A 21,161-nucleotide genomic window follows, 5' to 3' on the forward strand; every position below is an offset into this window, starting at 1 on the left:
CAGATGAAACCATTTCTTAGTAATATCACCTATCAGTCACTTGTTACTGATCACTTTTAACCACACATTTATAGCATTTTTATATTTCTTAAAATAGCATTTTCTTTGGGAGAATTGTATAATAATGAGGCAAGGTTCAAATACCTTCAGTTCCTTAGTATGTATATAGTCTGGAATAGTGTAGATGGTAAAAGAAATTTCTACTTAAATTTCCTTTTCTAAGTTATAGTATTCCTCAGGATTCTCAAGTTTTATATGGACTGTTGCTTTTGCCTCATGTATCTCTACATTTTTGTAGCTGAAACTTGACCACTGTCCTCACTTATTATCCTTTAAGGATATGGATATAGGTGTGTTTCCTTTGCAGGGATTTACTGGCTTTCAAATTAATTAACACATAGTATGTAAGTTACACACAACATACTGAAAACAATGAAATAATTGCTACTGTGAAAGAGTGAGTAGAAAGAGTATAATTTCTAACACAGATTCTTGAGAGTCCCTGGGACAGCAAGGATATCAAACTAGCCAATTCTAGAGGAATTAACTCTGAATATTCATTGGAAGGACTGATGCTGAAGCTGAAGCTCCAATATTTTGGCCATCTGATACAAAGATACAACTCATTGGAAAAGACCCTGATGCTGGGAAAGATTGAAGGCAAGAGGAGAAGGGGGCGACAGAGGATGAAATGGTTGGATGGCATCACTGACTCAATGGATATGAGTTTGAGCAAACTCAGGGAGATAATGAAGGGCAGGGAAGCCTGGCATGCTGCAGTTCATGGGTCGCAAAGAGATGGACTTGGCCACTGAATAACAGCAACTCTCGTACACACACACCACTGAAGGCATGGTGGAACTCTCTCAGGAGAGAGGGGGAGAGAAGGTCTGAATCTGGGGTAGGAACCTTTGCTTAAACCTTGGGGACTATTCTGAAAAAATAACAATCAAACTGATTCACTTTTAATTTATTCAAGCAGTTAGTATATCAAGTTTTCTGGAAGAGATATGCTAAGCCTTGTACAAAAAATGTATAGAATATCCAAATAAATTTATAATCTAATTATAGCAGTAAGAAAAGTATAACATAAAGATGGGCAATCTCAGTTCAATGCATTCTCATGCTTGAACTAACAGACACACACATAACAAAAAAAGGAACGAATGTATTAAATGGTTAGCAGAACAATAGCAATTATAGAAGAAGCGGGTAATTTAGGAAGATTTCAGAGGTGAGTTGGGCTGATGTCTCTTAAAATAAGTGTGTGAGGGGTGAACATTCTTGTTGGAATTGCTTGCTTGAACAGAAGTGATAGATGAACATGCCTCTTACCTCTAGAGTTCCTGAACAGGAAGATGAGTTTAGTTCCTTTTCTTCTGACTGAAAAATCTGAATATAAATTATGACTGCTGTTTTTATAGACCCTACATTGAAATGCATCATTTTAAATATTATTACATGATATTTATCATCCCATAATACTGATTGGTCAACGTGTGAATTTTGTTTTCAGATAAAATGGCCTAAATATGCAAATGTCCAAAGTAAACAGCAGCAGGTAAACTATCACTTTAAAAATTAACTACATGTCAATGTTTGGCAGAAACCAACAAAATTCTGTAAAGCTATTATACTTCCATTAAAAAATAAAAAAATTAAAAAAATAACTGCAGTTGCCCCTAAAAATTTCTTAGATGGCTTACAAATAATTTAATTGTGCAACCAAATTACTTTCACATTGATAATGATTAAAAACAGAATTGAGAGGTAAGGAGCAAAACAGATCAGCCAGAACAAGGAAATGACTGATAGAACTGAATACAAATTCATATTTTGCATTTTTTGTTGTTTAATTGAAGACATATACATTATAAACACATGAGCTTAGATATAAAAAAATATATGATAACCCATGATAGATAAAAGAGACTGAAGAGATTTATTTTCTTAAAAATATATTTAATATTAATGAAAAATATATTTCACTATACTGTCACACATTTTATCAGTAATAGGTTTTGTTTTTATAGGGAACTGGGAAAATAAGAGGATATAGCATCCTGTTTATACATAAGGAAACAAAAGTGAAACAATGAAATAACGATATTTCTGATTGAGTCATTCCCACAGATGAAATATGAAGAGATGGAAGCAGAAGACAACATGTCCACAGTGATACAATTTGTACTACTTGGGTTTTCTGATCTTCGAAACCTCCAAGGGCTATTATTTAGGGTGTTCTCCATCATTTACGTCATTATCTTAACTGGAAATTGTCTCATAATAATACTAACTAGGCTTGACTCAGCACTGCACAAACCCATGTATTTCTTCCTGGCAAACTTTTCCTTCTTGGAAATCTGTTACGTGTCCGTCACTCTGCCTAGGATTCTGGTGAACCTTTGGACTCAGGACAGAAGAATATCTATCCTGGACTGTGCTGCCCAATGTGCTTCTTCCTTATCCTCGGAATGACTGAGTGCTTCCTGCTGGCGGTGATGGCGTATGACTGCTGTGTGGCCATCTGTGACTCTCGGCACTATCCCCTGGTCATGACCCCAAAGACGTGCCTCCAGCTGGCTGTGGGCTCCTGGGTCAGTGGAATCCCAGTGCAGACAGGGCAAATGTGCCAGATCTTCTCTCTGCGTTTCTGTCATTCGAACCAGATTAACCACTTCTTCTGTGACATTCCCCCCATTCTGAAGCTGGCCTGCGGAGACACTTTTGCACACGAGCTCTCAGTCCATGTAGTAGTTTTGCTGGTTGCTGCAGTGCCTTTTATATTAATACTGGCCTCTTACAGTAAAATCATCTGCACTATTTTGAGGTTGCCAACAGCCAGAAGAGCCAAAGCATTCTCCACGTGTTCTTCTCACCTGTTGGTTGTGCTTTTATTTTTTGTATCTGCTACCGTTACCTACTTAAGGCCCAAATCCAGTCATTCTGCAGGAACTGACAGACTCCTCTCTCTGTTCTACACCATAGTGACTCCGATGTTCAATCCCATGATATACAGCCTTCGGAACAAGGATGTGATTGCAGCATTGAGAAAATTGTTACTTAAAATATAGATTGAAGGCAGGAGGAGATGGGATGATAGAGGACAGGACGGTTGGATGGCATCACCGACTGAATGGACATGAGTTTGAGCAAGCTCCAGGAGTTGGTGATGAACAAGGAAGCCTGGCACGCTGCTGTCCATGGGATCACAAAGAATTGGACTCCACTGAGTGACAGAAAACATAAATATAGTGTGATGAGTATATTTATAAATGTTTTAGCTGTCTGTCACACAGTTATCAGAGAAAGATTTTAAATATCTATATTTTCCCTTAAAAACTTAACTATTTCTAGCTTATAAGGTACTTTTAGATATTTTAAAATAACCCACAGTTGTCTGTGCTTAAATATTTATTGGGCTTCCCTGGTGGCTCAGATGGTAAAAAATCTGTCTGCAGTGCGGGAGACCTGGGTTCGATCCCTGGGTTGGGAAGATCCCCTGGAAGAGGGAATGGCTACCCACTCCAGTATTCTTGCCTGGAGAATCCCCACGGACAGAGGTGCCTGGCGGGCTAATTAGTCAAAGTGTCTTCAATATTTCATACCTTAATAATCCTTTATTGTGAATAAAGAATAATGTTCATGACATACTTTATGAAAAAACAGAATTCAAGCTCTTAAGACTTTTGGCTTAAATATACCTTAAAACATGCAAGATTCTTTACCTAAATCACAGCTTCTATTTTTCCAATTCTATTGTTGGCATTTTTTGATTCAATTGCATGGAAACTGACCAGTAGCAGTCAAGTAATGACTATTTGAAGGAGGAATTGAACAAATGAATAAACTAATGCATATTACCTTGCCCTATGTCAGACTTCGGGCAAAATCTAGAAACTTCAAAGAATCATTAGGCACTAGGAGTATGTTTATTCAGCCCACTGTACCCTCATGAGGACTTACTTCAATAATCATAATAAAATAAAATCTTTCATGTAGTGAGCACTTTTCCTAATTGCATGTTATAGAAGAATCTCCCTGTTTGTCTCAACACTTTTACTTTGTACATATTTCTATATTCTATGTCGCAATTTTGACCCCAAAATAATCTACTTTGAATTATTTCATCACGCCTTCCAAACTACCCCAATGTAATTCATATTTTAAAAATAAAATATATGCATTTTTAATATGAAGAAAATGTTAGAAGTTCTTTTCAGAATTACACAAAGTTTCCACAATTGCGTTTACATTAGTGTGCCTTGCCTAGTCCTCCATATTTTTAGCCTTCTCTAAGTGATATAATTTTTAAACCTTTGACCTGATATTTACAAGGAAAATGAGCATCTGTCAATAGAATCATTAACAGGTATCCTCCCAATTCCATTCAGATGGCAGGGTGGTAAAAATTCTGCCTGCAAGTGCAGGAGATGCAAGAGACACGAGTTCAATCCCTGGGTCAGGAAGATCCCCTGGAATAGGAAATGGCAACTCACTCCAGTCTTCTGGCCTGTGAAATTCCATGAACAGAGGAGCCTGGTGGGCTACACTCCATGTGGTCCCAAAGAGTCGGATACCACCGAGCGACTGAGCGCACGCACACACACACACACACACACACACACACACACACACACACACACACACACACACACACACACACACACACACACACACACACACAATCAGCAACTCATTTAGAGAATAATTCTGCTGGCAGTTCTTTGGACAGTTATGCTCTTTCGTTGTTTTAGTTATAATAGTACACATGTGTATAAGGCAATATCGTGAAGCTAGTTATATTTCACTTCTCAGTCCATTTGCTTCCTTTAATATCTAGGCAGTAAATATGATGTACTAGGTTTAGTTATTCATTTTATTCATAGTGTCTATATGCATATATGCTGGTTCCAAATAGGAAAAGGAGTACGTCAAGGCTGTATATTGTCACCCTGCTTATTTAACTTATATGCAGAGTACATCATGAGAAACGCTGGGCTGGAAGAAACACAAGTTGGAATCAAGATTGCCGGGAGAAATATCAATAACCTCAGATATGCGGATGACACCACCCTTATGGCAGAAAGTGAAGAAGAACTAAAGAGCCTCTTGATGAAGGTGAAGGACGAGAGTGAAAAAGTTGGCTTAAAGCTCAACGTTCAGAAAACTAAGATCATGGCATCTGGTCCCATCACTCCATGGGAAATAGATGGGGAAACAGTGGAAACAGTGTCAGACTTTACTTTTTTGGGCTCCAGATTCACTGCTGATGGTGACTGCAGCCATGAAATTAAAAGACGTACTACTTGGAAGGAAGGTTATGGCCAACCTAGATAGCATGTTTAAAAGCAGAGACATTACTTTGCCAACAAAAGTCCGTCTAGTCAAGACTATGGTTTTTCCAGTGGTCATGTATGGATGTGAGAGTTGGACGGTGAAGAAAGCTGAGTGCCACAGAATTGATGCTTTTGAACTGTGGTGTTGGAGAAGACTCTTGAGAGTTTCTTGGACTGCAAGGAGATCCAATCAATCCATCCTAAAAGAGATCAATCCTGGGTGTTCAATGGAAGGTCTGATGTTGAAGCTGAAGCTCCAATACTTTGGCCACCTCATGCGAAGGGTTGACTCATTGGAAAAGACCCTAATGCTGGGTAGGATTGGGGGCGGGAGGAGAAGGGGACGACAGAGGATGAGATGGTTGGATGGCATCACCGACTCGATGAACATGGGTTTGGGTAGACTCCAGGAGTTGGTGATGGACAGAGAGGCCTGGCGTGCTGCAATTCATGGGGTTGCAGAGAGTCGGACACGACTGAGCGACTGAACTGAACTGATATGCATATATACCTTCTAATTAAATGTTTAGTATGTTTATATACTTTTATTTATAGTCTGTAATGTAATCTAGGATGAGGATTATAATGGTGATGATGAAGATGACGATCTAGATGGAGAAAACGATAGTAGTTTTGTTTCTGAAATTTAGGAAAGCAGGAATCACAATGTCATGGAAATAGTGCTGTTCCCTAAATTCACAAAATGTCATGTGTAAAGCAAGTGATTCACTTACACATATACATGTACCTTTTCTGTTTCAAACTCTTTCCCTGTTTACATTGTTACATAATATTGGGCAGCACTCCCTGTGCAGTAGGTAGGTCTTCATTCAACATCTATTTTAAATATAGCAGTGTGTTCGTCACATCTTTTTTTTTTAATTCTGCATGTAAATGATATCATGTGATATTTCTCTTTCTATGTCTGACTTCACTCAGTATGACAATCTCTAGATCTATCCATGTTTTTGCAAATGACATCACTTCATTCCTTTTAGCAGCTGAATAGTATCAGGTTTTAATACTTTTAATGTGTGTGTTATGACTGACATTTTGGATGTTCCAAGGGAAGTGTGCTTTTCTTTTCTGTGCGTGCATTCAACCCAACTTTATCCAATTTCTGAACTTCTGTGGATGTAGACAGCTGTGAATATAGACACATTTCATAAGCATTTTGCAAGAATTTAATATATCCACAATGTCAATGGGAAGAATAGTAAGAAAGGCCCTGGAATGACCTATTGATATTTCAAATAAAAGAATTGCATGTTTCTGTAAGTGTGGCTTTCATAATTATGATATTCCACAGCAAGGAATTTGATGATCTGAAAGCAATTGTTAGACAAATCTCTTACATTTTAAATAATATTTCATTTTGTAATCAATTTTGTTATTGTATAATTCTGACATGTAAAAGCATTGTTAAACCTGCAGGCCTTGAACTTTTCTTATAACTTGGTTCATAACAAGTATGACCCCTTCATCATTACTTGAAATAGTAGCCCAAAGATAAAAATGATTTCAAGAGACATTATTAATAATGCCTGTATATGTACTGATTAAGTACTTATTTTCAATCTATTTTTGTTTTGAATATTCATACAGTCTTAATAAGCTCCTACATCTAAAATTTTATCATTAAGATAAAGTCAGCAAAATGCTTTTGAAAGATCTCTAAAGGAAGAGTAAGTTGTCCTAATCGTCTTCAGAAATATAAAGTGAAAGTGAAAGTCGCTCAGTTGTGTCCTACTCTTTGTGACTCCATGGACTATACAGTCCATGGAATTCTCCAGGCCAGAATACTGGAGTGGGTAGCCTTTTCCTTCTCCAGGGGATCTTCCCAACCCAGGGATCAAACCCAGGTCTCCCTCATTTCAGAGAGATTCTTTACCAGCTGAGTCACAAGGGAAGCTGAAGAATATTGGAGTGGGTAGCCTATCCTTTCTCCAGCGAATCTTCCTGACCCAGGAATCAAACCAAGGTCTCCTGCATTGCAGGCAGATTCTTTACCAAATGAGCTATCAGGGAAGCCCAAATAGAAAATACAAGCTAAAAAGGAAAATATTTGAAAGTCACACATTTCACATAAGAAATGTATAGAAAGATTATGCAAAGAACTCTCAAAACCGACAGGAAGAAAAGAAGCAATCTAACATCAGCGTACAAGATTTTTCTTTTTTCCTTCATTGGAGTATCATTGCTATTCAATATTGTGCTAGTTTCTGTTGTATAATGAAGTGAATTAGCTATATGTATGCATACGTCCCCTCCCTCCAACCCCTGACATCCCATCATCTACGTCACTGCAGAGCACTGAGTTGAGCTCCTTGTCAGATTCCCACTAGCTCTCTGGCCATCATCAAAAAATCTACAAACAAAAAACACTAGAGAAGGTATGGAGAAAAGGGAACCCTCTTGCACTGTTGGTGGGAACTTAAAATGATACAACCACTGTGCAGACCAGTATGGAGGTTCCTTAAGAAACTAAAAAGGAAGAACTGCCATTGACCCAAGAGTTCCACTATTGGGCATATACCCTGAGAAAACCATAATTCAAAAGGACACATGGACCCCAATGTTCACTGCAGCACTACTTACAACAAGCAGGACATGGAAGTAATATAAATGTCCACTAAATATACAAAACTCTTAAACAGATATTTTACTAAAGCAGATAAGCAGAAGTCAAATGATCACATAAAGGATAGTCACTGTCATTAGTCATTATCAAAATGCAAATGAAAACAAAAAGGAGATTATGCTACACATGTATTTCAATTGTTAGAGTTAAATAAAACAAATTACAAAATGATATAATTCAAAATTGGTGTGTATATATATAACTTTTGAATAGCTTTCAATGCAGGGCATCAGATTTCTAAATTATCTCTTTATTAATCTTCCTAAGAATATAAATCTATTTCTACTTCCTATAGTTAAATCTAATATTTTTCTCCATTGTATTTTGTAAGTTTGTGTCTGTGTGTGTTTGTTTGTGGTGTGTGGTACAGACAATACTGTACCTTATAGTCTCTGTACTGAGAGCTGCCACAATTAACTTGAGGGCATCTTTGGATGAGGAAAAAATACAGTAAGTTCTTGGAGCTTTAGTTTGTGACAACTGAGCACAGTTGATAGAAATGGGAGTCTTGGCCAGAGATATGGCAGCACAGCTAGAAATATTTCCGTCCTCTCTTCCAGTTTAGTGTGATATTGTAACTAATGTTGATATGAAGGATCATGCCTGGAAATTCAGTATTCTGTTTCCAGTTTGTACATCTAAAAAGGAGTAAGTGAGCATTCCTTTGTATCCGCCTGTAGTCTGGGAGGCGATAAGGACTACCTAGCTCATGTGGACGGAGAGATGGAAGATCTATATTGAAGATGACACAACTGCCCCTGACAGTCCTGAATTTCTTACTATAGAATACTGAATATCAGAAAAATAAAATTCCCTGTAAGACATTGTATATTTACATCTTTTTATACTATCTTTATTTTATAAAAATAATATATCATAATAATTACAAAATACAGCAAGAGAAATAATTAATAGAACAAGTGGTATAGACAGGTATGATTTTGCTTGTTGTACCAAACTTCTTGAGAGACAGGCAGAAAGGTTTAGCTCAATTAGGAAGTGACCTGGGGAAGAAGCTGATCCCAAGGGTAAGAATAATTCCTATTTAAAGAGCCCTATTTGTTACGAAGATGGAAGATATTTTAGAGGGCGGTTAAGCCTTGTATCAAATTCTTGGTATGAGGAATTACCTAATTGCCAAAAAAAAAAAAAAAAAAAACCCCTCACAGTTTCTATCAGCTTTTTACTCAATAACTCAATTAATAAAGGTAAGGATTATATTTGACTTTAATATAAACAGGTAAGCATGCCTCATTTTTGTCCAATGTTGAATTTAGTTTTAAATGTTCCTATTTATATGTAACATCAGGCAAAAAAACACTCATTTCAGAAAATTTAGCAAGGAAACTTTTGTTGTTATTGTTGTTTAATTTCAAAACCCTGATTCAGATAGCCTTTTTACTTTTCTGACCCACATCATTATATTATCAAATAAACAATTACAAAAGTACTTTATAATATAGTGGGCCAGTATATCAAAGTTTACCTACCTCTGCATCACTATCATAATAATTTAAATGCTAACCTTTATTAAGTGATTGCTATGTGTTAAGTATGTATTTAAGAAGCTTGCATGTATTAAATCTGGGGATATCTCATTAAAATTAATTGTATATAACTAAGGGATAAGATAGTAAATGAACTTTATTAAAAGGATTTTGCACCCTATTTACATCAAATCCTGTTTGTTAAAAATAACTTTTATGGAAACTGAATCTGACAATATGAAAGAGATTTTGCTATGTTTTCATTTTAATCTTTAGAAACTTTAAATAAGGAATTCAGTTCAGTCAGTTCAGTCCAGTCGCTAAGTTGTGACCTACTCTTTGTGACCCCATGGACTGCAGCACACAAGGAATTAGACTTCTGGAGTCACCAATTTTAGACTTTTATTTCCTATCTTCAGTTTGATTTTACAAACTTGCTTTCAATAGCACCATGTACATTTTAATGATAGATAATGTACATGCTTATTATAATCCTCACACAGTGGAAAGACCAGGAAAGCAAACATGAGTTATTTGGATAAAAACAAAAGTGGCTACATAACCTGAACAATTTAGTGGTTCTTCTTTCTGAGTGTAGTAGTAGTAGTATCTAAAGGTTTCCGGAAGTTGGAAACCAGCTGGGACATTGCAAGATTTGAGAAGAAAAATTTTGATGAGATTGAGTTTGTAAAACTAAGCGTAACTTGGGTAGGATTTGAATAGCTTTAATATTTCTTACTTTAAATATGATTTTACATTGATAACTCCACTTAAGATTCATAAAATCTTGCTCCATTTGACAAAGAAAAGCAAAGTTAAGAATAAAAAAAATATTTCAATGAATTAAGAACACTGTATTTGTGATTGCAAATTCTGTTTTTTGACTTCTTCTGGCTATTTTTTGAACCTGAGTTTCAGTATGATTTTCAAATGTACTACCCTGTGTGAAAAAATGAAAGTGTTAGTGGCTCAGGCATGTCTGACTCTTTGCGACCCCATAGACTGTAACCCACCAGGCTCCTCTGTTTATGGAATTCTCCAGGCAAGAATACTGGAGTGGGTAGCCATTCCCTTCTCCAGGAAACCTTCTTGACCTAGGGATATTCAAATGTACTATCCTACTTGAACAGAAAGGAATAATTTAGACAGAAGTCCAAAAAATGAGAGAAAACCTTATATAAAAAGAAGATGCAATAAAAGAAAAAAAAATCAAACTGACGGTAGTTTCTGAAGACAGAGGTTAACTCATCAAATGTAGGGCATGACGCATAGTGGACTGAAAAGATTGATGGCTCATTCAACAAGCAATTTTAATCAGTATCCAAGTATTACACTCTACATTGAATTAAATAGGTGAATAAACATGGATAAAGGTGTCAGGATAAGGTAGTGAAAAAAATAGGCACTGTTTCATAGTCTTATACACATAAAATCATATCATAATAATGTCACCTATCAGACCCCCGTTTCTAATCATTTTAAAGACTCAGTCAAAGCATTTTTATGTTTCTTAAAATCACATTTTCATTGGGAAAATTCTATAATAATAAGTTAAGTTTAAATACCTTCTGATCCTTAATATATATTATGTGTAAAAAATATATATATATAAGTAGTCTGAAATATTGTAGATGATAAAATAGATTCATATTTAGCTTTCCTTTTCCTAGGGAAAAGGAATTCCTTGGGATGCTCAAGTTTTGGATGGACTGTTCCTTCTGCCCCATATGAGTGTCTACATTTCTGTAGCTGAAATGTTGACCCTCGTCTTCACTTAAAATTGTTAGAATATGGATATAGTTATGTCTCTTCTTTGCAGTGGCTTCGTCTCTGTGAACTTTCAGATCAGTTAACACATACCATGGAAGTTATGTATGATATACTGAAAACAATGATGTAATTTGCAACTCCTACAAGAGTGAGTGAAAAGAGCATAATTTCTAGACACACACACGCTCTACAGAAGGTACACTAGAACTGTACTGGTCTAAAAAGATTGATGATTCTTTCAACAAGCAATTTTAATCAGTATCCAAGTACTACAGTCTATGCTGAATTAAATAAGTAAATAAAACAGGAGGATACATGAAGTTGTTCTGAATTTTGGGTAGAAATCCTCGCTTACATCTTGGGGACTATTGTAAAGAAATAATCAAGATTTATTCAATAAATTCAGAAATTGCTTTTGTGAGAAAATATACTATATACTCCATAGAAAGATGTATAGAATATCACAAGAAACTTAAAATCTAGCTATAGCAAAGGACAAGTACTTAATGAATATGGGCAACCTCAGCTGAACATATTCACATTCACATAAACAAACATACACAAAAATGCAAAAAAAAAAAAAAAAAACCACACACACACAAGAATGAATGAATTAAATGGGGCCAGCAGAACAACAGCAATTATTAAGGATGTGAGGAATTTAGGAAGATCTCAGAGATGAACTGTGGCTGATGTTTCTTTCATGCAGTAAGTGTGTGAGGGGTGAGCATCCTAGTTAGAACTCCTAGCTTGAACATAAGTGCCAGATGTACCTACTTCTTCTCTCTTGGGTGTTCCTGGACAGAAAGATCAGCTTAATGATTCTTTTCTCCAAGTTGGAAAATCTGAATAAAAATTGTGACTACTGGGACTTCCCTGGGGGTCCAGTAACCAAGTTTCCCTGATTCCACTGCAAGGGTCCAGATTTGATCCCTAGTCTGGGAACTAGGATTCCGCATGCCTTGTGGCCAAACTAAAATAAATAAATGAATAAAAACAGAAATTATATATTAAAAAAAACTACGATTGTTGCTTTTATAGACATTACATTGAAAGACACACTTTTAAAAAATAAATAGTACCCCATAATACTCAATGGTCAGCTCATTGATTTGGTTTTGTAGTAAAAGAGCTAAATATGCATAACGTCAAAGACAAACAAGATTTGGAAATACCACTGGAAGGTCATCATTTTAAAAATTAACTATCTTTATCCACAAAACAATTGTAAGTGGCTTGCAAAATATTTACAGGAACAATAACATTAATTTTGAATTGATAATAATGGAAAACAGAATAGAGAGGTGAAAATAGCACATCAGTTGAAAACATGAAATCATTGTAACAACTGAACATAATTTTCAATTTGAATTCTCAAGTGTTCAGATGAATAGCAAAATTGCAATCACATGTCTTTAGAATCAAAGCAATAAAATAATATATTGTAGAGAAAACAGAGACAGAAGTTTTTTCTTATAGATAGGTTTAATGATAAATAAAAGTATATTTCTCTGTACTTTTAGAGCACCTGGCATTATGTTTGGTTTTTATAGGGAAATGAAAAGTAAGAAGACATATAATCTAGTTTATACACAAAAAACAAGAGTCAATAAAAATGAAATGACAGTGCCTCTGATTGAATCATTCCCACAGATGAAATAGGAAGAGATGGAAGCAGAAGACAACATGTCCACAGTGATACAATTTGTACTACTTGGGTTTTCCGATCTTAGAAACCTCCAAGGGCTATTATTTGGGGTGTTCTCCATCATTTACGTCATTATCTTAACTGGAAATAGTCTCATAATACTACTAACTAGTCTTGACCCAGCACTGCACAAACCCATGTATTTCTTCCTGACAAACTTTTCCTTCTTGGACATCTGTTACATGTCTGTCACTCTCCCTAGGATTCTGGTGAACCTTTGGACTCAGGACAGAAGCATTTCTGTGCTGAACTGTGCTGCCCAAATGTGCTTCTTCCTTATCCTTGGAACCACTGAGTGCTTCCTCCTGGCGGTGATGGCCTATGACAGCTGTGTGGCCATCTGTGACCCTCTGCACTATTCCCTGGTCATGACCCCAAAGACGTGCCTCCAGCTGGCTGTGGGCTCCTTGGGTCAGTGGAATCCCAGTGCAGACAGGGCAAATGTGCCAGATCTTCTCTCTGCGTTTCTGTCATTCGAACTAGATTAACCACTTCTTCTGTGACATCCCCCCCCTTCTGAAGCTGGCCTGTGGAGACACTTTTGCACATGAGCTCTCAGTCTATGCAGTAGCTCTGTTGTTTGTTGCTGTATCTTTTATGCTGATCCTTGCCTCTTACAGCAAAATCATTTCCACTATTCTGATGTCGCCAACAGCCAGAGGGCGAACCAAAGCCTTTTCCATGTATTCTTCTCAACTGTTGGTTGTGCTTTTATTCTTTGGATCTGCTATCATTGCATACTCAAGGCCCAAATCTAGTCATTCTGCAGGAACTGACAGACTCCTCTCTCTGTTCTACACCATAGTGACTCCAATGTTCAATCCCATGATATATAGCCTTCGGAACAAGGATGTGATTGCAGCACTGAGAAAATTATTACTGAAAAATGTAGTGTGATGAGTTTATTTTAAAATGCTTTAAATACTGGACACAGGGTTATTAGAGAAATTTTTTAAAGATCTCTACATTTCCCAGTTTAGAAGTTAACCACTTCTTTTTATACTGTATTTTTCAGTTCAGTTCAGTTGCTCAGTCATGTCTGACTCTGCGACCCCATGGACTGCAGCACGCCAGGCCTCCCTGTCCATCACCAACTCCTGGAGTTTGCTCAAACTCATGTCCATCGAGTCAATGATGCCATCCAACCATCTCATCCTCTGTTGTCCCCTTCTGCTCCTGCCCTCAATCTTTCCCAGCATCAGGGTCTTTTCAAATGAGTCTGTTCTTTGCATCAAGTGGCCAAAGTATTGGAGTTTCAGCTTCAGCATCAGTCCTTCTAATGAATATTCAGGACTAATTTCCTTTAGGATGGACTGGTTTGATCTCCTTGCTGTCCAAGGGACTCTCAGGAGTCTTCTCCAACACCACATAGATCAGCCATAATTACTCCTATGTCCCCTCCTCTCTCCCATCCCGTCCTTCCAGGTCATCACCTAAGACTGGGCTCCCTGTGCTGCACAGCAACTTCCCACCAGCTATCCATCACACACTTGATTGTGTATATATGCTGATGCTACTTTCTCCATTCATCTCACTCTCTTCTTCCCCCACTGCGTAAGTCCATTCCCTACATCTGTGTCTCCATTCCTTTCCTACAAATAGGTTCATCAGTATCATTTTTTTTTTTAGATTCCATATATATGTATTACTTAGTAAAGAAGGTTTTACAAAATCGTGGAACACTGCTGTCCCAGGAGTTTGATCATTGGCTTTTAATCTTCTCTTTACCAGATGTAGAGCAAGTCATTTAGCTACTATTTTTTCCTTTCATTCTTTTAAAGAACAAAATTAAAATGTGTATGAAGCTTATTTAAAAGCACAGGTTAGCCATACCATCCCACCAGAAGTGTTGCTGTGTGAAATAAATAAATGTGTTTTGTTACACAGGCTTGAATATGATGCTAAAGAAGAAAATACACATTCATGTTTCACAGTGTTTGGTGGTGGTAGATAGTACTTTTTAGTGGCTTTTCAGCTGGTGCAGAAGCTCTTTAGTGGTAGGAAATGTTTCTCAGAAATGCAGCTTTTGTTATTTTAATGTGTGTGTTTTGACTGACCACTTCGATGTTTAAACAGTGCTTTCCTCTGCTGTGTATGTATTCAACACAACTACATCTGATATATGAACTTCTGTGAATATAAACAGCTGTGACTACAGACACATCTCATTAGTACTTTACAAGAATTTAATATACTCATGGTGTCAATGCGAGAGCAGTTAAAGAGGTTTTATTTTAAAGAAAAGAATTGCATGCTTCTGTAGGTGTGGATTTCATAATTAAAAATCCTATAGCTATAGATGTTTGACAGCATTTTTGCACAAATATCTACTATTTAAAAAAAAATGTGTTTCTTTTTGTCACCCAGTTTGTTACTACTCCTATACGATTTTAACATTAAAAAGCATTGTTGAACATGCAGGCTTTGCAGATTTTATTTACAATTTTGTTTACAAAGAATATGACCCCATAATCATTATTTGAAATAATGGTAAAACTAAAGTTGGGAAAACTATTTCCACAGTTTATGATTCAGTTCAATTCAGTTTTTGATTCAGTTCAATTCAGTTCAGTCACTCAGTCATGTCTGACTCTTTGTGACCTTATGGACTGCAGCATGCCAGGCCTCCCTGTCCATAACCAACTCCCAGAGCTTATTCAAACTCATGTCCATTGAGTCAGTGATGCCATCCAACCATCTCATTATCTGTCGTCCCCTTCTCCTCCTGCCTTAAATCTTTCCCAGCATGAAGGTCTTCTCAAATGAGTCAGCTCTTAGCATCAGGTGGCCAAAGTATTGGAGTTTCAGCTTCAACATCAGTCCTTCCAATAAATATTCAGGACTGATTTCCTTTAGGAGTCACTGGTTTGATCTCCATGCAGTCCAAGGAACTCTCAAGAGTCTTTTCCAACACCACAGTTCAAAAGCATCAATTCTTCGAGGCTCAGCTTTCTTTATAGTCCAAGTCTCATATCCATACATGACTACTGGAAAAACTATAGCTTTGACTAGATGGACCTTTGTCAGCAAAAGCAATGTCTCTGCTTTTTAATATGCTGTTTAGGTTGGTCATAGCTTTTCTTCCAAGGAGTAAGTGTCTTTTAATTTCATGGCTGCAGTCACCATCTGCAGTGATTTTGAAGCCCCTCAAAATAAAGTCTGTCACTGTCTCCATTGTTTCCCCATCTATTTGCCATGAAGTGATGGGACTGGATGCCATGATCTTAGTTTTCTGAATGTTAAGCTTTAAGCCAACTTTTTCAATGTCCTCTTTCATTTTCATCAAGAGGCCCTTCAGTTCTTCTTTGCTTTCTGCCATAAGAGTGGTGTTATCTGCGTATCTGAGGTTATTGATATTTCTCCTGGCAATCTTGATTTCAGCTTGTGTTTCATCCAGCCCAGCATTTCTCAAGATGTACTCTGCATATAAATTAAATAAGCATGGTAACAGTATACAGCCTTGACATACTCCTTTCCCAATTTGGAACCAGTCTGTTGTTCCATGTCCAGTTCTACCTATTGCTTTTTGTCCTGCATACAGATTTCTCAGGAGGCAGGTCAGGTGGTCTGGTATTCCCATCTCTTTAAGAATGTTCCACAGTGTGTTTTGATCTACACAAAGGCTTTGGCATAGTCAGTAAAGCAGAAGTTGATTTTTTCTGGAACTCTCTTGCTTTTTCAAGGATCCAATGGATGTTGCCAATTTGATCTCTGGTTCCTCTGCCTTTTCTAAATCCACTTTGAACATCTGGAAGCTTATGGCTCATGTACTGCTGAAACCTGGCTTGGAGAATTTTGAAGATTATTTTGCTAGCATGTGAGATGAGTGCAATTGTGCGGTAGTATGAACAATCTTTGGCTTTTTTTGGGATTGGAATGAAAACTGACCTTTTCCAGTCCTGTGGCCACTGCTGAGTTTTCCAAATTTGCTGGCATATTGAGTGCAGCACTTTCACAGCATCATCTTTTAGGATTTGAAATAGCTCAACTGGAATTCCACTACCTCCACTAGCTTTGTTCGTAGTGATGCTTTCTAAGGCCCACTTGGCTTCGCATTCCAGGATGTCTGGCTCTTGGTGAGTGATCACACCATCGTGGTTATCTAGGTCATAAAGATCTTTTTTTGTTTAGTTCTTCTGTGTATTCTTGCCACCCTTTCTTGATATGCTCTGCTTCTGATTAATAATGCCTATATTGGTACTGACCTATAGTTATGTTTCAATCTATCTTTCCTTTGAATGTCCAGCCAAACATGATAATATGTTCCTATGACTAAAATTTTATCATTGAAATTAAATTAGTTAAATATTTATATATAGCCTTCAAGGAAGAATGGGTTGTTCTCTAGTCTGGAAAGGATCACTTCATCGTGTTTGAAATATAGCACAATTTTAACAGTATTGTGCATGTTTCAGTCAAACAATTGTGACATAACAGGCATGTTTTGTTTTAACATTAAATTTTACTGTCAACATCTGTGTGTCCCTGTCTGCAAACTGTATTGATTAGGTGTATGAGAGTGTCTGTGACAAACAAGTGACTCAGGAACGACAAAGACCTCCTGCCAGCATCTAACTGAGATTATTTCTTAACCCACAGGCTGACCATGGCAGTCTAGTTGTCAAAGGTAATTGATTGTTAAATGAGGATAAAAGGTCCTCTTCAGACTGGTTCATGAGAATGGCCATGTATAATACTATAGAGATGTTTTCATTAATTGATAACATTTTAAAATATATTCTATAATATTTTAAATTTGCATGCAAATTAAAATGCACTTTTTTGTTGTAAACTTTTTGAGAAGTCTGACAAATCCACAGAGTTATGTTACCAAAAACATAATCAAAATACAGAACAGCTTGATAACTCTCCAAAATTCTCATTTTTTGTCTCTCTAGTCAATACCTTACCAATTTACTACCAGCTGACCAGTCCTCTGCCAATATGCCTTTTTCAAAATGTCATATAAATGGAATCATAAAGCCTTTCAAGTCTGAATTTTCACTTTGCATAAAGCATTTAGCATATTGCTGCCTGCATCAATATAGTTTGTTTATTTATATTTCTTAGTATTGCCTTACACTATGCAGTATACCAGAGTTTGTTTACTCATTCCTTAGGTGAAGAACACGCGGCTGTTTCCAGAATTTCACTGTTATACCTGCCTTGAATGTTTGGCAATAGATTTTTCTGTAAATACAAGTTTTCATTTCTCTATAAAGTGGGACTTCTGGATAAATGTGTTTTGTAAGTGTGCAAATAACTTTATAATGAACCACCAACCTTCAGAGAAGCTGTCTCAATTTTCCATTCCCATGAGAAATGCACAGAAGTTCACTTGTTCTAAATCATCACCAGCATTAAGTATTATTTGTGCATTGATTTTTGTTGTTGTTTTGTTTTCATTAGATTTTCTTTTCAACTTTAATGTGTCTAGTGATATTTCATTTTTTTAAATTAGTTTATTTATCTATTTTGTAACTTTTCATTATTGTATTTGTTTTGCCATACATTGACATGAATCCACCGTGAGTGTACATGTTTTCCCCTTCCAGAACCCACCTCCCAAAGAGACACAGATATTTCATTTTTTAATTTTGATTTTCTTAATCAAACTCAGTAATTTCACACTGAGTTTTTCATGGTGTAATTTGTCATCTCTATATCTTCTTTGATGAATTATCTGTTCAAATTGTTTTCTGACATTTTACTTGTGCTGTTGATTTCTTTATTACAGAGTTTTAAGATTTTTATATATTTATATGCAAATACAAAAAGTATATATGCAATGCATAAGTATTCATATATATTTATATTTACTGACAGGTTCCTTGGAAGCTCAGTGGTAAAGAATCCAGCTGCCAAGCATGATATAAGGGTTCAATCCTTGGATGGGGAAGATCCCCTGGAAAAGGAAATGGCCATCCACTCCAGTATTCTTGCCTGGGAAATTCCATGGACAGAGGAGCCTGGCAAGCCATAGTCCATGAGGTTGCAAAAGAGTCAGACACGACTTACGGAATAAACAACAACAATATTCATTGACAGATTACAAAATGAAAGAAAGCCATTATCCAAAAATTTTACTGGCAGGAATTAAGCTGATAGAACTGCTCAGCTGCACATGTATGCTACGTTTCATGAAAAGAGACTTGAAACAAGGAATCTGACTCCATACTTGATGTTTGACGGTGGAAAACTTTTAAAGCACACAGTTAAAACAGTTGAAATGACCCAGTGTAAAATAAAATGGGATCCTCTGAGACTTAAACTCTTTATGCAAGAACCATTTGAAAGAGAAGGGGATTTTTTTTTTTTTTTTGAGTAATTAGGGCCCGAAAGCGCCTTCCTCTTCTAGTCTTCCCCGTCCTTCTGTACCCGCACCAGCCGCTGCAGGTCGTCCCTGTGAAACAGACTCTCCGGGCTGACACCGGCAGCTTGTGGCTGTGGGGCTGTGTAAAGAGCGAGGCCCAGGCGACCCCTGCTCAGACCTGTCTGCCCACAGGCTCACTGCACGCCCTCTCCCTGGGGCTGGCCTTGCACAGCCCCAGGTTCAGGCTGTGATTCATCTGGGAGAGAATGGCCGTAAGCTGGACCCTCCTGTAGTCGGAGGTGATGGGGGCCCCAGCAGCCCTGGCCTTCCCAGGAAGGCAGGAGGACCTCTGCTTTGCTTCTGGTCAGGCCGTCTGGGTTCAGAGAGTATAGGCTGTTCCAGAGGCAGCGTGTTCCCAGTCCTGGGGTACAAGCTGCAGGGAACAGGGATGAAGGACTCCATCCCCCCATCAGGCACCGAGAGCCGCACAATGCCCAGGGGCCCTTGGTTTGTGTCCTGGCTTTGTCGTCTACCTTCATCCATCCCCTTTCTCCAGATCAAGTTGATTCAGGAAGAGCGGGGATTAGCTCCCAACTTTTTTCCATTTTACAACCTAGTTTGGCCGGTCCATAAAATGGAAATAATGATTGACACCATATGATCACAACCTTAACGCCGTAGCCCCAGCTATGAAGGCTCCATAGGCAATAACAATGAAATTACCGACTTCATTCCATTAGCAAGTATCAAGTATTTTGCAGCCATAGATTTAGCTAATATATTCTGTTCAGTGCCTATTTCGACTGCCTCTCAGAGGAAGTTTGCTTTCACCTCTAAAGAGACACAAGATACTTTACTTAACTACTCATAGGGTATCTCAGTAGCTTGGCCATCTCATACAATTTTTTCAAGATATTAACTGCATTCAACTCCTTCTGGAAATATGGATATGACATTATGTATAAACGGATTCAGGCTTCCCCAGTGGGTCAGCAGTGAAGAGTCTGCCTGCTGAGCTGCAGGAGATGCAAGTTCAATCCCTGAGTCAGGAAGATCCCCTGGGGAAAGTATGGCAATCCATTCCAGTGTTCTTTCCTAGAGAATCCCATAGACAGAGGAGTCTGGTGAGCTGCAGTCCAGAGGGTCACAAAGAGTCGGACATGACTGAAGCAACTTAGGGCTCATGCACATAAAGGGATTCATTTGACAGATTCATTTAGGACCATTGGAGGAGGTCATCTGGAGAAGGTGACATCTGGTTGACTGGCAAACTGGACCTGGGTGCTCCTCACCCTCTCCCTAGTCTTTAGAATGTACATTCTGTCCATCATTCCTACAGTGAGAGATATTTTCAAAGACCACACAAGCAGTCTTGAGAGAGCAACTTGCTGTTGAGACTGTCTGGACAGTATACATGCTTGAAGCTGGTTAAGACCTCTATATAAATATTTGGAATTCTGACTGGTGGGTATTGAGATCTACTTGTCTCACAGCTTCCTATGAAAAGCCCTATATGTGAGACTATAAGCAATAATTTGATGCTTATTCTAGAACATGAGTTCAACTTTAATTCAATTGTATTTTACTGACCTACCGTAAAATTAATTCAACTTATTGGGATATCAGGGCTTCCTCAGTGGTTCAGCGATAAAGAATCCACCTGTAGTGCAGGAGACCCAGGTTTGATCACTGGGTTAGCAAGATCCCCTGGAGGAGGAAATGGCAACCCACTCAGGTATTCTTGCCTAGAGAATTCTATGGAAAGAGGAGCCTGGTGGGTTACAGTCCGTGGGGGTGCAAAGAGTCAGACATGACTTAGAGACTAAACAACAACAAGAATATTTGGGTATTAATACGAAGGATGAGAAGAATCAGGACTTTTTGCTTGATAATGATTTACTGG

At 37.6% G+C, this 21,161-nt stretch overlaps 1 long non-coding RNA gene and 2 pseudogenes across 1 annotated transcript in view; 2 read left to right on the forward strand and 1 right to left on the reverse strand.

Annotated features, from left to right (window-relative positions):
* The window catches only part of LOC145506893 (uncharacterized), a 71,638-nt gene that overhangs the window by 40,050 nt on the left and 10,427 nt on the right, over positions 1-21,161 (reverse strand). The gene's annotated exons all lie outside the window — the stretch shown is intronic.
* On the forward strand, positions 1,469-3,152 carry LOC145506646 (olfactory receptor 10AG1-like; annotated as a pseudogene).
* LOC145543789 (olfactory receptor 10AG1-like) lies at positions 12,924-13,847 on the forward strand (annotated as a pseudogene).

Source organism: Giraffa tippelskirchi, chromosome 1, assembly GCF_054371585.1.
Source record: "Giraffa tippelskirchi isolate mGirTip1 chromosome 1, T2T-mGirTip1v1.2.pri, whole genome shotgun sequence".
Classification (NCBI taxonomy): Eukaryota; Metazoa; Chordata; class Mammalia; order Artiodactyla; family Giraffidae; genus Giraffa; species Giraffa tippelskirchi.